Source organism: Sminthopsis crassicaudata, chromosome 1 (genome assembly GCF_048593235.1).
Source record: "Sminthopsis crassicaudata isolate SCR6 chromosome 1, ASM4859323v1, whole genome shotgun sequence".
NCBI classification, from domain to species: domain Eukaryota; kingdom Metazoa; phylum Chordata; class Mammalia; order Dasyuromorphia; family Dasyuridae; genus Sminthopsis; species Sminthopsis crassicaudata.
Genome location: NC_133617.1, coordinates 695,453,219 through 695,470,512, shown reverse-complemented (window position 1 = coordinate 695,470,512; position 17,294 = coordinate 695,453,219). Strand labels below are relative to the sequence as shown.

The 17,294-nt window shown below is 38.6% G+C and overlaps 1 protein-coding gene across 12 annotated transcripts in view; it reads right to left on the bottom strand.

The window, feature by feature from the left end:
• Positions 1-17,294, bottom strand: part of IQSEC1 (IQ motif and Sec7 domain ArfGEF 1) — a 740,816-nt gene that overhangs the window by 85,317 nt on the left and 638,205 nt on the right. Inside the window, exons 1-2 of one of the 12 annotated variants that reach the window (XM_074283686.1) lie at positions 8,025-8,256; positions 5,728-5,797 (exon numbers count right to left, since the gene is read on the bottom strand). The exons of 10 other annotated variants lie outside the window; for them this stretch is intronic. The gene's annotated coding sequence lies outside the window, so the exon portion shown is untranslated. Of the gene's footprint in view, positions 1-5,727; positions 5,798-8,024; positions 8,257-17,294 lie in introns of those variants that run through there. One more of the 12 variants, XM_074283690.1, reaches the window with a different exon arrangement.

The following is a 17,294-nucleotide window of genomic DNA, read 5'->3' as shown; positions in this document are numbered from 1 at the left end:
ACATTGTTCACTACAGAATGTACACTACTCTGACTCACTGCAAAAATAAATTCCCAAGTCTCCACCCCTTGCTTTAAATTTTTTTTCCAAATAGAGATTTTTTTCAAGTTTTTTTTTTTTTTTTTTTTTGGTTGTTAATATGGGAGAATGTTAGGGTGGGGTTTGGTTAGGGGGAGGGAAAATAGGATGTCTCAAAACCCTGTGATTGCGGATCTTGAGGCGAGCAGGGAGTATGTATCATATTTTCTATGACCTTTGGGGCCCTGGGGAACAATAGGAAAGAGGAATCTATAGAAACTGTGAGGGATCTAGCTGGTTTTGTAGTCAAAACAGCTCACAGTGATGCTGACTCTTGCAAGTTGTATCTCTTAAATGAGACAGTAAGAGCTTTAAGGACTGGTCCTGAGAAGAGCCAGGCCAAGGCTAGAAGACCTGAGCAAGGGAAGCTGTGACTGAGATGGATCAGCTTAGAAATCTGGGGACACTTCCCAGGAATCATGCAGTGCCCAGGAGGCTGGCAGACAGGGAGAGAACTTTCAGATTCCAGAAAGTGAGTCAGGATGAAAGCTCTAAGTACACAGCCTTCGTCAATGAGTGTTTTTAATTATGGCCTGTGAAGTCATGGATGATTTTTCCCAAGAAAAATGTTAGAGGAAGCATGGAGCAAGGGGCAATGGGGGAACAGGTTCCAATCTCTTTTGTATGGCACAGGTACAAAGAGAGCAAGATGGGGCTGGGAAGACCCTCCAGGGGCCCCTGAGCTGGATCTATTTGCCCACAGAAGGAGAAAAAAAGAAATGGGACATTAAGTAAAGGGGCTAGGGTCAGGACCTTCTTTGAGTCACAGGGACTGGGAGCACGTGCATGTGTGAGCAAGTAAGTGAGATAATGAGCGCCCAAGCATTATGAATAGGTCCTCAGAGAAAGAAAAACAGACAAGTCTGTGGCCATTCTCCAGGCTGGGCCCGTCCGGCTCGCTCTCTGCTCTAGAGGAAGCAAACAGTTTTTAAAGGATGACTGTGGTTAAATACCACTTGCCAGAAACTTTAGCCCAGACTCCAGGCAGTCTGCACAGTCCGAGGCAAAACAAAACCTCCTGAAATATTGATGTATCCAGCTCCTCATAGTCTCTGCCTTTTGCTCTACCCCAACCCAATACCAGATTCTACCTTTTCCTTCCTCCAGAAAGATGTTCTAGAGCAGCAGGTTGGGATAGCCGGACAGTCAGGTTCTTTACAACTCAGGAAGCATACACCCACTCCCCCCGTTATTTTCCTGGCACATGGAAGTGGGCACTGTGAAAATACCTTCCAGATGATGCAGTACCTATCATCCCTGATAGGTATACACCTGATGCATACCGCTATCAATGGGTACTGCTCTAGGATATGTGTGTAGGGGAAGGAGGGAGTAACAGTGGGACGTGAAGTTGTCTGCGTGGTCCAAGAGAATTTTCTGTCTGGGTTTGAATCTTCAATAATGAGAGGCTCTCTGTATGGCACTTTTTAGTTGAACATCATAGATATCAAACTCCATCCTCACCATCTCTGTTTGCTTGTTCTTATAGTCTCTCTCAGCTGTAAAGGACCTGAGCCTCTGTATCTTTGGGACAAATCACTCAATGTTTTAATCCAACTCCATAGCAAAGAAGGAAACAGGCTTAGAAAAGGGACTTGCCCAACCTCACACAGATAAGTAGAAGGCTGAGGTATCCTAATTCTATGCCCAATGAAGAGACAATCTAGACTCTCTCATACCTGAAATATGCAAGCCCTCCATCTGTGTCCCCCCATCTTCCACCAGAACCAACTGACTTCAGCTTCTACCTTTTCATTTATCAACAGGTCTCATTCTATGGATATTTTTCTTTCATGGAGTCAATATCTACCTTCTTGGAACTTCCAGCCACTGGTCCTATTCTGCTTTCTGGGGATAACAAGAAGTGTTTCATCTCTGAGAGCTTTTGAATCCTTGAAGGAGGTAGCTATTATGTCATGTTCATACCTTAACTGTTCTTGGCTAATTTAAATTCTCATTTTTACGACAAAATTTTAGGTCCCCTCCTCATCCTGCTTGTTCTCTTCTAGATAAATTTGTTAATTATCTGCTTTTACCAGATGAGAAAACTTAGACAAGGAGAGGTTGTGCCCCAAGACACAGGATTTATTAATTAAGATTGAGCTAGAATGTAGGGAGTCCTGATCCCTGATCCCTATCTATTATGTTCCACTGCCTTCTCTTATGCAAGGATGCCCTCACTCCCAAGATGGGGATGGAGCAGGCCTCCTCCATGGCTATATGGGAAGACTCCTAACTTTCCTGTGGGGACTAGGACAGGAAGAGGCCCCTTTCTGTTGGGAAATCTGGCTTTTTTCCCCTTGTAATTCATAAAGGAAGGGGCCCCTTCTGGAAATGTTGGTCCGAGGCCCAGAATTTACATTCACGCCTCTAATTAGGTTTATTCTTGGCTCTGGAACATTGGGGTAGGGGGAGACACTGCCCTCCAGTCCCTTGTAGTGAGGTACATTCTGAACAGTGCCAAGGGGAGAAGGAAAAGCATACACAAATTGTCAAGGGTGGGTCTGACAATGGACACAGAAGGGAATTCAAATGAAGCTGCTTGAGAGACAGAATAATAGACTTGAGGAGACTCCTGACTTTGGAAGTCAGTACCCATCAGTGACATCTGACAAATTGTTCGGTCTCGGGCTTCAGTTTGTGTTCTATAAAAACAAGGGCTAGATTACCTTTAATGGCCCATTCTGGTCTAACATCCTATGATTTAATCTTTTTTTCTATGTGCATTTTATACTTTTCATAGTACTTCTGAATCCATTTTCTCATCTAAAAAGGAAGTTACAAGGTAAAGTAGAAGACCTAATTTTATTTATATATATGTATGTAAGCATTGTAATATGGGGGGAACAATAACTATACTACTAAAGATTGTCAGGATCAGATGTTTGCACTCAAGGAAATGAATAACAGAAAAAGATGAGGGTCTGGTGTTACATGGCAAAGTTGAGGGATAACAACCAGACAAAGAGTGCTTCATTAGTATCATCAAGAAATCAGGCAAAGTAAGGAGCATGTCACCAGCATGTTGGGTAAACACTCTATGTTGAACTTATGTGAACACATGGAAAAAAGGCACACCAATGGGTCATGATTTACAACATTGGAAGAAACTTCCAAATCAATCACAAATACATTTGGGTTAGAGTCTCTCACATATTAGATGACTAGTTCCTTGAATGGAAGGTTCTCTGTAGCACTTTTGCAATTTTAGAGTCCAAAAGGGTGCCTTGGTATAGTAGGAATTCAATACATATTTGTTGAATTCTGTCCAGTAGACCCAGGTTTTAGTGGAATAAGGGGAAAACTGGGTGAGAAAGCAAAAGGGAGAGAAAGACCAGAAGGATTCCCTATTATAACTGCTGAAAGAATCTAGAAAACTAAAGGGGGTTCAACACCTGGTGAACCTGAAAGTGCTTTGAGGTGATGAATGGATGCAAATTAGAGGATGATAATAGAAAGAAAGCTGTAGCAGTGCTGTCTTTGCCCTAAGAGGGAAGGAAACTGGAGAGCTTCCAATTCAGAATGTTTGGGGGGGGGGAGTCTTTTCTGGTTGTGTATAGCAGGCAAAGTGATCCCTTACAGCCTCAGGGTATTTTAGGTTTTGGACTTACTAGCCAATCTGAGACAAAGAAGTTGGAGGTAATAGAGCCAGTGGAAGGGAAATCTTTGAATTGGGGATCTTATTACTAGTTCCAACAAAAGCTTAGGATCTTCTTTGTTTCTCTAGAAGTCAGAGGGGAATGAGGATCTCTTTTCTTTGTGACTGGGAAGACACAGCCAACTCTCGGTCATGTCTGCTAACAGAGGAAAGGCAAAGGAGTGGCTAATTCAGAAGAGGAGGCCATTCAAACCCTCATCCTTGACTTCTAGAGTATTATAATAATGTGTCATGTATAATCTCTCAATCTCTTTTCACACCAAACCTATCTTGCATACTTGGCAATGAATTGTCAGGAAGACCTGAGTTCAAATTCTGTCTCAGACAAAGAAATTGAAACTATTTTTAGCCATATGAAAAGATGCTCCAAGTCACTATTAATCAGAGAAATGCAAATTAAGACAACTCTGAGATACCACTACAGATTGACTAGAATGACAGGGAAAGATAATGAGCAAAGTTGGAGGGGATGTGGGAAAACAGGGTGGAATTGTGAATACATCCAGCCATTCTGGAGAGCGATTTGGAACTATGCTCAAAAAGTTGTCAAGCTGTGCATACCCTTTGATCCAGCATTACTACTACTTTGCTTATATCGCAAAGAGATCTTAAAGAAGGGAAAGGGACCTGTATGTGCAAGAATGTTTGTGGCAGCCTTCTTTGTAGTGGCCAGAAACTGGAAACAAGAGTGGATGCCCATCAATTGGAGAATGGTTGAATAAATTGTGGTACATGAATGTTATGGAATATTATTGTTCTGTAAGAAATGACCAGCGGGATGATTTCAGAGAGGCCTGGAGAGACTTACATGAACTGATGCTGAGTGAAATGAGCAGAACCAGGAGATCATTATATACTTCAACAATAATATTAAATGATGATCAATTCTGATGGACGGGGCTCTCTTCAACAATGAGATGAACCAAATCAATTCCAATAGAGTAATAATGAACTGAACCAGCTACACCCAGGGAAAGAACTCTAGGAGATGACTATGAACCACTACATAGAATTCCCAATACCCCTATTTTTGTCCACCTGCATTTCTAATTGTACACTATTTCAAAGTCCAATTCTTTTTGTACAGAAAAACAACTGTTTGGACATGTATACATATATTGTAGTTAATTTGTACTTTAACATATTTAACATGAATTGGTCAACCTGCCATCTGGGGGGGGGGGAAGGAGGGGAAAAATTAGAACAAAAGGTTTGGCAATTGTCAATGTTGTAAAATTACCCATGCATATATGTGGTAAGTAAAAACTATTAAAAACAATTCTGTCTCAGCCATTTACTAGCTATGTGATCCCTGACCAATTAATTTCTCTTAGCCACAGTTTTACTCATCTGCAATAGGGGGGAAGTTACTGTGAGGCTGGAAGACTCTAAAAAATGCTAGCAATTCTGATTATTGTTATGCTGCCATCAGATTAATTTTCTTAAGATACCACAGTCAAAGTGCTGCTTTCCTCCCCAAAAATCTCTACTTGCTCTTTGTTATACATAGTACCAAATTTACATATTCCATCCCCCCTCCACTGTTCAGATCTCCTTCCTCCCAGTCCCACTTTAATCTCCTCAGATCTGCAATGCTTTAGTGAAGATAAACTCTCCCCACCTCTATCTCCCTCCACATTCTTCTTCTACTTGTCTTAATTTCACTTGGGGTTTTCTCAGTTTTGATTATTTCCCCTTTTTTGTGCTGACAGAATCCCACCTGCAGGAGGCAGCCCGAAGACTTTGATGCTCCTGCTCCTCAGAGATCCTCCCTCAGTCCCAAACCAGAATCCAGGACTGAACAGTTCCTTAGAGAAGAGGCTGCTACGTTGCATGGGTTGGGGATAAATAGATCTGCCTTCTAGTTCTCCCACACAAACTGTGACCCAAGCCCAACTCTCTTGGCTTCAGTTTCCCCATACTAATGTTCTCTATGGTCCCTTCCAGTTCTTACATTCCTTATAGTGTATAATTATATGAATCATACTCACTTGTGTCCTAGCTCAGGCCAGTGTATCCTGTCCAATTACTTTGAATGTTTTTGGCTGAGACTATTCAGAGCTTTTAAAAAAATGAACATAAAACCATACTTTAATTGAACTTAAAAAAAAAAGAGGAGGCATTTTGTTAACATTATTTAAAAACAAAACAAAACAAACTTCTCATGAGGTATTTCTCTGCATTGGACCAGGTCCCATGTACCAAATTAAGATGAGCCATCCATCTTGCAGGAAATCTCTCCCAAGTCAGGGCTTTAGTGCACCCTAAGTAACCCATATACAAAGGAAGGGGAAAGAAGTAAGGGAGGAAAGAGGAGAAAAATCCCAAAACACGAGTGTGATATTCGTTGGATTCCTTCACCCCTTACAGCAACACAAACACAGTGGCCTAGAACACCGATCTGCTGTCACTCCCTCTTGAGCACAGATATTCATGGCATCCAATTCCTGCAGACTTATTAAGTCTACTTTAACTGCAGGTAGAATAGATGGAATCCCTGCACACTGTAATTTTATAGGGGCCCTGAGAAAGGATGCAGTCCCCTCAAAAGCCTGTCTTGCTTCCAGAATAATGTCTACAGTTCCACCCCTGGAGTTTCATTTCTTTTAACTTATATTTTGACTCCCCATTAAAAAGTAAATACCCTGGGGCTGAGTAATACTTAAAGCTAACATTAGTCATTTATACTGCAGGATAAATAAATTTCTTGAGAACAGGTTTTGTTAGAGAGAATGCAGAGATAGCATCAGGGCACAAGGTAATGGGGGTTAACTGTTCAGTAAAGAAGGCACTGAATGGGTTCCAAAGATAATCTTTGCCTACTTTATTTTTTTGCTGAGGGCTAACTCAGTGTGCAGAGGGAGATAAGGCTTGTCCCTCCCTCCTGCCTTTGTAGCAGTGGGGTAGTCCATTCAGGGGTCTTTTCAGTTATCCAGCACTGGAAAATTCAAAATTGCTGTGTGTGTGTGTGTGTGTGTGTGTGTGTGTGTGTGTGTGTGTGTAAAAAATACAAAATTATCAACAATGACTGTTTCAAAGCAAGAAACTATTTTTAGATTGTTGCTCATTTCCATATTCAGCATTCCACATGTCAGCTGCTGCCGCCTGAGACAGGCAAGTTGGTAGTAAAATGTGGTTAGCAATTATGGAGAGGGGATTTTAATCAGATTTGTGGTAAGCTCTGCTCCCTGATATTCTTTTCTGGAATCTCCACTGATTGCATCCATGTTCCCTAGGGTACCACCTGAGCAACATACCTGGAAGTTTACTTTGCCCCACCTCCTACCATAGGCCATTATTAATGAATGTGAGTAAAGGAGGAAATACCAGAAATACCTTTATAATTATCCTGCCCAGAGAGGCAGGGATACAGACAAGATCAGCACCAGCTTTACTAGAGATTATACTAGTGGTGACCTATATGATGTGCTTGGAAGAGTTCCAACAAAGTCCCCTGCCCCAAAAATATCTCCCAAATGAACGGCTGAAATTCCAGCCTCTGTGATTCATTTCCTTGTGTTGTCTTGTTCCTGTGATTTTCTTCACAAATACTCTTGCAAATTTAATGAAAAACTGAGTCTTTTTAAGTCTTCTAAACATCATGAATGGGTAAGCTGAATCTAATTAAAGTGGAATTATTTCAAAAGGGGCAATGGAAGAGTCTTTTCCCGGAACATGACTTATTTCTCCATCAAGGAAGGGCCAGGGGGGAAAGCTCCCCAGCATATCTCAGCAATACTGGGACTGTCTCTTCCTCCCTGTAACAAAACACTTAGAAGGACGGTCTACTGCCTAGAGAGTTTAAGGCAGCATCTTTGAAGGCCCAGTGGAACTGTGGGAGTGGCAGCATAAAGAATAATTTTTAAAGGACAATTGGGTAGTGAGGAAAGTCCAGAAACTCAAGCCACATCTTCCCACCACTTTCTTTCACAGTTGTGGAATCACTTTGGTGAAAATAGACCAGGGAACTAAAAATGGCCATTTAAAAATGGAGCTTACTGCTTCTGGCCCCAGGGTAGTTGAGAAATGTCACACCACAAGTCAAATGATGGCAGGTGGCTACCTCTTCCAAAAACTTGGTCACTGGCCTTTGGAGAATATGTTGTTATTGCAAAAGAATAAATCAAGACCAAGGTCAAGGAGCTTCCCAGACCCCAGGAGGCCATCCTCAATTAAGAGAACTGGTAACCATTATCCCCCTCCCCATGACTTTAAGACAAGGGAGATGAATAGTAGATTCTCCCTCTGGAAAAAAGTTGGGAACCCTTGATATAATTAAATATGATACCTTGGTATGAAACAAAGCTGGCCACTGCTTGGCATTATTATGCCTGCCAGGACAGAGATGTCTGTGATAGCCCCCCCAAACCCTCTGGTTGTCTCTGCTATAAATATACCCCTTCCCTTTTCTGAAGTCTTCTATGCTTGGAACCTTCCAAACTGGAACATTCCATGATCCATATAACCTCACTAATTGGCAGCCTGTGACATCAGAACTAAGAAACCAATCAGACAAGCCTAAGCAAGACTCCACCCTTACCTACAAAACCCTTAGGTATGGAATGAGACTGAGGGAGTCTCATTGAACTGAGGAATGGTTAGAACTTGTAGTAATCTGGGGCCAGTTCTGAAGGGCAACCGTTCTCAGGATTATTGATCACCTTCATTCTCTTACTATACCCCTAAATTTATCACAGGGACTTTTCTGCTTAATAAGTCATGATTCTCTCCGGATTTTTCTGGTGGCTTTTATCTCACTGGCCTTCTTCTCTGATCTCCTCTGGCTACCCATGGGTATCTCAAGTTAAATATTATGCTTTCCTTTGTATGAGTGAAAATTCACTAAGGACTTTTCTACCTTCCATTAGGCTTGAGGTTTTCATGACAATCTAAGGAAATAATAAATGTCACCATATTTACCATGAATTTTATTCTCATTTTAATAAAATTTCATTTACTACTAACCAAAACTATACAAATACAGCTCTCTGTATGTGTATGTACAAACATAATTTTCCTCCTTACTTTATGGGGAAAGACAATTGGAAAGAAAAACAAAAACAAAAACAAAACAAAACAAAAGACATCCATAAACCAATTCTCCTCCCAGGAGATAGATGTTCAAAGGTTAGAAGTCTTTTGGCCAAATCTTCCATTCTATGCACCTCCTATCTATTATCCTAGCCAATGGAAATTTACCCTTGAACTATGATCCTTATGTCATGCATGATTTTCTTTCCTTTTTGCTGAGGCAATTGGGATTAAGTGACTTGCCCAGGGTCACACAGCTAGGAAGTGTTAAGTGTCTGAGATCAGATTTGAACTTGGGTCTTCCTGATTTCAGGGCTGGTGCTCTATCCACTGTGCCACCCAGCTGCCCCAAGATTTTCAATGAACAGAAAAATGAAACTACCGTATATGTAGGGTTTCAAGGTTTACCAGATGCATTCCTCACAACAAACCTCATAAAATAGGTAGTGCAAATCTGCTTCCCCATTTTACAGAGTTACACAAAGAAAGTTTAAATGATTTGTCCAATAATCCAGATAAGAAGTGTTGAACAAGTCTCCAAATTCATAGCTCAGCCCACTTCTCTGTAAGGTCAACTTTTCACAGGTTTCTAGTAATTGGAATGAAACCATGATTGTTCATAGTGAATCCAGGAAGCAATAATCTGCTAATTAATTGATGGCATTTTTAAAAGATTTTTTATTTTTTAATTTTTTTTAATGCCATTTCTCCTACACCCCTCTGCTAATTACTCCCCATGTCCAATTTTAGTAACTCAGAAGAATTCATTCAAAAAAAGAGACTTCTGTCTCATTTCCATGCTTTAGGCTGAATGGCAGCATTTCCATTATCCAATTTATTGTGGAGGCTCCAGGGGTGGAAGATCCATGTTCTAACTCTGAGCACAAGAATATGTGCTTCGTCAGGAATATGGACAGTTTCTTCTATGCGGCCATTTGGTAATGAGAGGAGGGGACAGTAACCAGGCACATAAACTCCTTCAAAGGAGAGAATGCCGGTCTACTCCCTAATAGAAAGCATAATACCTAGAAGATGCTTCATAAAATGTTTCTGAACAAATGAATGTCAATCTTCTACATTTGTAAAGATGCTTTATATTCTTCAAGGTGGTTTCACATGCTTATGGATCATTCATCAGTCTTATGGGATAGTTATGAGGGGCACTGCTATCACCAATAAAATACTTCTTTAGGCTTCTATACTCTTGTCAAATATCTATCTAGGGGGGTTAGTGGACTTCAGGATCAATAAATCAATCATGTGAAATCACAAGCAATCCCACCCTCACCAAAATACAAAAATGCCACACTCAATGCCATCTTAGGTTGCCCTAAAGTAAGGCCCAGAATCCAGGATAAGGAGGTAATGGTCTTATTGTACTCTCACCTCAGTCAGAAAAGTATCTGGAATACTATGTCTGGCCCTGGGTATCAATCACACTTTAGGGAAAGATATGGATAAGACTAATGTTTATAAGAAAGCAACTACAATAGTAAGGAGCCTTGAATGAAACATTAATTGAACAAGCAGGGGATCTTTACTGTAGAGAAAATTTAGGGGGTATAGTAGCAGTCTTTTAAGTATTTGAAGGGCCATCTTAGGAATAAAACTGGTTTTACTTGACTTGGGGTTAGAAATAGAAGCTATGAGTAGAAGTCATGGTAAGGCAGATTTAGGCTATTATTAAGGACAGACTCCTAATGGTTAGTTTTCCCAAAAGGGAATAGGCTTCCTTAGGGAGGTAGTGTTGAGTCTAGAAAACAACTTATTGGGGATATTGAAGAGATTCTTGTTCAAAATCCAGATAAGATAACTTTGAAGAATATTTCTCCTACTTAGATTCTGAGATCTGACAAAAATGGAATTATGAGAAAGGGCTTCGTGAAGGACTAGGACTGGAAGAATGGATAAGATTTGGAAAAATGGAAAGGAGTAGGAAATACAGTAAGCAAAGGTATAGAGATGATAATGGCAAAAAATTATTAAGCTATAGAGGGAATAGAGTATTTTGGCTTGTGGAAGTGGGGTCATATGGAGGAAGCACATTGACATTGAAAATTCCTAAAATTTGCCAGATTTATTTTCTGTAATCACAACTGTTCCTAAGAGGAAGATGCATTATATACTTGTACTGCTCTCTTTAGCAAAGGCTCTGGAAGCATAAACACCATACTCTCCTCATGTGAGTATATCTTTTGAAATCATTTTACATTTAAAAATAAATAAATTTAAGAGCAGAGCATCACCATCGAAAGGTATATAGTGAAACCCTTAAAAAGGTGTCCACTTGACTAAACAAATTGTGGAACATTAGTGGAACTACATATTTCTGTGAGAAATGATCATGAACTTGATGAATGCAGAGAAGCGTGGATGATTTATGTGAACTGATGTACTGTGAAATAAGTAAAGCCAAAACCCACTGTGTACAACAGCTATAACAATGTAAATAGAAAGATTAACCACTACCACTACAAAACAATCACTACTGAATATTGCAAAATTAGAAGAAAAAAACAAGCCTGATCTCAAACAAGAGCTCTAAGTTTCTTAGAGCTCTAGTTTGAGATGAGATCAGGCTTGCTTTTTTTCTCCTTTTTTTTTACTACTTTGCAGAAGCAAGAAGTTCACAGATATACAACACTGCATATATTTTAGGGTTTTTTTTCCTCTCTAAATATTGTTTAGTTATATTGATTTTTTACCTCTCCTTCCTCTTTTTCTTTTCTTTAAAATATATATAAATATTTTTGCTAAGTGGGATGGCTCCCTGGGAGAGGGAAGGGAGAAGAATACAGGGGGAAATTTGGGCATGGAAAAACCAAAAAATATCTATAAATTTTAATTTGGAAAAATGTGTCCACATAAAAAGGTTTCACTTCCACATAGAGAGTTTGAAAATTTTCAGGTAATATCACTGTTCATTTCTCTCCTAACAAGTTTCCTGTTAAAGATTTTCTAATATATAATATATATATAAATTTAAAACTGAAAAAGGTCTTAAGAGTATACCCTTAGAGACTAATTGTAGGTGTCACAGAACTGTTTTGGATCATCTCCAATAAAAACTCCAGATCTAGAACTCTTTACCCTGTACTATCTATTTAACTTTTCTCTTTTCTGTTGAGTAAAAGGATATTCAGACTAAGGAGAGTAATAATGATGATAGTAACAGCTAGAACTAACATTGGGCTAGCACTTAGCATACATTATCTCATTTGATCCTCACAACAAGCCTGTGAAGTATTCCTATATTGCAGACAAGAGAAATTGAAGTAACTTGCACTGAGGTATTAAGTATCTGATGTGGGATTTGAATTCAGGACCTTGATTCCAGATCTAGCTCTCTATACATAAAGATTCTCTAAAACAAAGATGGTCAAGAGTGAATTAAGTTAGGAAATCATAGCAACATAGCACCTTCAGCTCTTCTGATAAATTATAACTACCACTTCAAACCCAATAATGGAAGAACTTATAGATGCAATCTATGAACTAATTCTGATAATTTTAGAAATGCAGAAGTATAAAGGATTTTAAAGACCATGGTACTTCCCTTCATCCTGGGAAGCACCAATAGCTTTTATAACAACCCAAATGGATCCATAAGACTACAGATTTAGGGCAGGGGACTTCAGAGGATATATCTAATATGGATTGGGTGGAAACCTCATTTTATAGATGAAGAAACAGGTATACAGAGAGATTATGTGATTTGCCCATTTCATGAGTAAAAAAATGGCAGAGCTGGGATTCAAAGCCAAGTCCTTTGCTCTCAAATCCAACACCCTTTTTAATGTACCACACCATCTCAAATAGACCTCAGGTGCTCCCATGAAGAAAAGGAGAAGTGGGAGTATAAGTTATAGGCAAATATAATTATTTAGAAAAATAGATTTTTAAATTAGATTGATAAATTTGCCATAGATCCCTGGGAAAAAAGTAAAGATTATTAAATGAGTGGTTTGAAAAAGCTTAGAGTGCAAAGCAGTGATTAATAGGAACAACCTTGGGTTCATCAAGAATAAATAATGTCAAAGCAATCTCCTTTTGCTTTTTTGACAGGGGCCCAAATTCCTAAAATCAGAGCCATGTTGCAGAACACACCTGAATTTCATAAAGTATTTAACAAAAACTCTCAGTATAGAGCCAATGTGTCATGGATAAAAGCACCTTAGATTTGGAGGTAATAGGTTTGTGTTTAAATCCTGGCTTTTATACTCTTTATATGACCTTGAGTAAATCAACTAATTTGAGCTTCCATTTTCTCATCTGTAAAATGGGATGAATAACTTTTATGTTGACTTACTGGTTATCATGTGGAAAAGTTTGTAAACTTTAAAATGCCATATAAATTGGAGCTATGAGAGACAATATAAAGATGGGTGAACATGCATTCAGAAGCCCTGGGTTTGAGTCCTATCACAGACACTTATAAGGTGGGAAAGCATCAGCAAGTTGTGGTAAAACAAATTTTAAAGTGCTCCAAACTTTGCTCTGCAAACCCTAAAGTTAGTCATAAAATCTGTTGTTATTATTATATAAATGTAAGGAAAAATACTAATTATTATTAAAAATATATCTTTGTAGGATGGTTGACAATAAAGTTAGGTGGATTCAAAGCTGGCTGATGTTCTGATTCTGGGATTCTATGATTCTATAAGGCAATTTAGTTTTTGAAGACTAGTTTATTGGAATGATGTGTGTATGGCCTATAAAAGCTTGAAAGAAGCATTGAGGGAGAAAGGACACACCTGTCTAGCTAGTAAGATAGCCAAATCTGCTCAAGCCATCCAGAGTGTCACAAATAACAAAATCAGATCAAAACTTGTAGCTAGGAAAAAGAGGCTTAACTTTCTCCCATTAATAAACAACAAATAACAGAGATAGTTGGTCTTCCAGATGGGAATTATATAATCCTAGCATTTGAGAACTAAAAGGGGCCCAGGGTCATCTGCTCCAACCCTCATTGTTTACAAAAGAGAAAGCTGAGATTCAAATTGGAGATATTATTTGTCAATTGCTAATCTACTTTTAACACAGTTTCCCACTGCAAAAAAAGTGAATAGAACCCAGTGGTTATACCTTCCCTTTGCATGCAAGGTATGGGGTGGGTCAGGTTAAGAAAAATAAAGTGAAAAGAACCATCCAAAACCTAAAACATATGGTCCTGGGCTCTACAACATCGGGACAATCATCTTGATTCTCCAAATCAGAAGGATCTCAGAGGCTATCTATCCCACCCTATACCTGAACAAGAATCCTCTCTACACCAATGGTAAAAAATGCTACCAAAGCATACGTGAAAATCCCTGCGGGGCCACATACTGACTTAGAAAACCACACATTAACATTATTTATGTTGTATTACATTTTCATTTTGCTAAGTATTTCCCAATTACATTTTAATCTGGTTCAGATTACACTGGGAAGGACTGTGTTTGATACCTTCACTCTGTTAATTATTACATAATTATTAAATAATTCTATAAATTATTAACAAAATGTTATTCAGCCATTACTTGAAAGACCTGTCATAATAGGAAGCATGTCATCTAGGCTTCCCATTCCACTTTTGGTTAGTGTTAATTGTGGACAAAAATTGTCTTTACATTGATCTGAAATTCTCCTTTTCAGCTTCCATCCATTTTTCCCTACAAAGAGAACAAGTCTTACTCTGTTTGCATAAAACAGCCTTTCAAATACTTGAAGATAGCTATCACATCTCCCACTGAGTATTCTTTTCTCTAGGCTAAACCATCCCCAAGTCATTCAACTGGACTTGATAATCTTTTACATTTAAAATCTTTAGGTGGTATGTATGATCTAGAGCACTGTCCTGTGCCTGTTCTCCAGATTTTTAATTTCCTTCCTAAAATGGGACAAGTAGAACTGAACCCAGATGTGTGCTGGCTAGTACAGAGTACAGAATAAAATCTCTTTTGTTCTAGATACCAAACTACTTGACAGTGTTGTGGATTCAGGACTAGATGTGGACAAAATATGAGAATAGGGAGAAAAGAAGAGCTAACATGACCATGTCTGGAAGGGAGAAGAGGTCCCCCTGATGGCATAAACATGGGTCCAACCATTGGAAAAATGATGGCAAAGACCCAGGCCCAACCCTACCCTTTTTAGCAGCTTCCAAAGACAAAGCATTCTCATAGCCACATGTGATCCCATAAATCTCTGACTTTTATTCCCACTTGGTCATCAGTCACTTCCCTTTCTCTATCTGGTCCCAGATTCTGGCCCATCAATCCCTATCTAGAAGAAACACAAAGGATGTTCCCTGAGAGTGATAACAAGGCAAGAATTGCTTCAGGTACATGATTAAAATCATGCAGAGCCCAGCATCACTCCTCATTATCTTCCTAGGCTATTTCACATTTTTTATTAAGTGAATAAAAAATTTAATTAGAAAAAATGTTCACATTTAAATTACAGCTCTGGAAGGCATATGGAGAATCAAAAATGATGGTTTATATTTCCAAGCATACTCCTCCCCTCAAATGACACCAGAAAGTAAGGGAAGCGACACATTTGTCACTCTTTCTATCCATATATAAATTATGATTCCTTGTCAACATATACCTCCAATCAAGGGTTTTCCTGGAAGGGACAAGGAGTATTTGATGTATTTTCTATCAAGTTAGCAGGACATATTTTTATGATGCCAGGCCATTGGGAAAAGCTCCAAAAACGGCCTATACTATCTTGCAAACAGAATCTATTTTTAGAGCATCTGCAAAGCAAGACACCTAATATTGTACCCTAGGCACATAGAAAGGACTTTGAAGGGTCATGTACTCTATTCAATTCAGTTCAAGAAACAATTATTATATGGAATACACAAAAGTAGGTATTAGGGGTAGAGGGTGGAGAGGGTTTATAGTCTAGTATAGGATTTCTTAAACTGAGGTTTTTGAACTTTTTAAAAACCATCTTTCCATATAATTGATTTCTTTTGTGGCTCCCTATATATTTTATTTTATGCATTTACAATTATTATTCTGGAGTCCATCAGCTTTACCTGCCAACAGGGCACAATGTAATTGTTTAACATTATACTGTCCCTCTGTCATATTTTCCTACTGCTTCTCATTCTTCCCATTCAGCTTGTGATCCTCCTATTTTCTTCCACATCTTTGGGTGATGGTTAAAGATGGAGTGAGAAAACGGGGCAGGAAATAGTGGATAAAAAGAGAAAGGTAAATTTGGATATTGCTGGTAGCACTACATATTGATTCAGTCTGACAATTCATAACAAGAACTATAAAACTTTTCATATCTTTTGATTTTACTTTTGGGAATGAAACTCAAGAAAGAAATCCAAAAGGAAACACAAAAAGTAATTTGTACCAAGTTGTTCATCTCAGTGCTATTTATAATAGCAAAAAAAAAAAAAAAAAAAATTTGGAAACAACCCAAATTGCTAACAATAGGGCAGTGCTAAGCAAATTCTTGTATGAAATTACATACTAGGGCAGGGGTAATTAACTATTTTTGTGTTATAGACCCTTCTGGTAGTCTGGTGAATCCCATAGAGCCCATCTCAGAATAATGTTTTAAAATGCATAAAATAAAAATATAGTGGGTTACAAAGGAAGCCAATTAATATTGATGTAGTTATTAAAATTTTATTTAAAACAATTTGGAACTGAGGTAACAAAGCTGTTGAAAATTACAAATGTGGTAGATATATTAATATATAGAAAGCTGCATATAAAATATCATCAAGTTAAAAGAACAGGACACAAGATAGTATATACACACTGATTATAGATGTGTAAAAATGTGTATATTTAAAAAGATCAAGAGAGAAGCTTTTTTTTTGTTCAAAATATGCATATATCTGTGTAGCTACTCTATAAAGTTCCAGGCCCACTCATGCTGATGGTTCTGTCTCCATATCCAATCATTGTCAGTACCAGCCTCAGTACCTGTTTCAGTTGCCCTTCCCTGCCAGAGATTGAGTTCTAGCTCTGGAATGGAAAAACCTTTGGAGTAGTTTGACCAAAAGAAAGAGGGAAGAAAACCCTAAGATACTATCCTTGAGCTGGAGCCTAGGCAGAACTGGCAAAAAGTTTACTCACATCTTCAAAGGTCTGGAAGCAGCAACCAAAAAAGGTACAAAGAAAGAGCAGTGATTTATGCTGTTTTAAGCTTCGAGAAATTACTTTAAGGACATCTATCTTGAGAGTGTTATTGTAAAATGAGATCTGGGTTCTTAAAGGGGCAGTTCTCAATGGATTTAGAAAATGCTTCATGTATTGTTGCTTCTTTACTGGTATCAGATTGGGGGTGGGGTGGGGTGGGGGGTGGAGTCCTGTGAACTCAAAAAAACATTCCATCTTTATTTTCACTAACTTCCAATTGAAATTTAACTTTTCCTTCAATTAATTAAAAACATTATTCTGAAAATTGATCCATAAGTTTTAGACCAACAGAAGGATCCATAATACCAAAATGAATTAACTATTTTGGAGGAAATTGACCCAAATGCCCAGGGTGAGTCCAAACCATA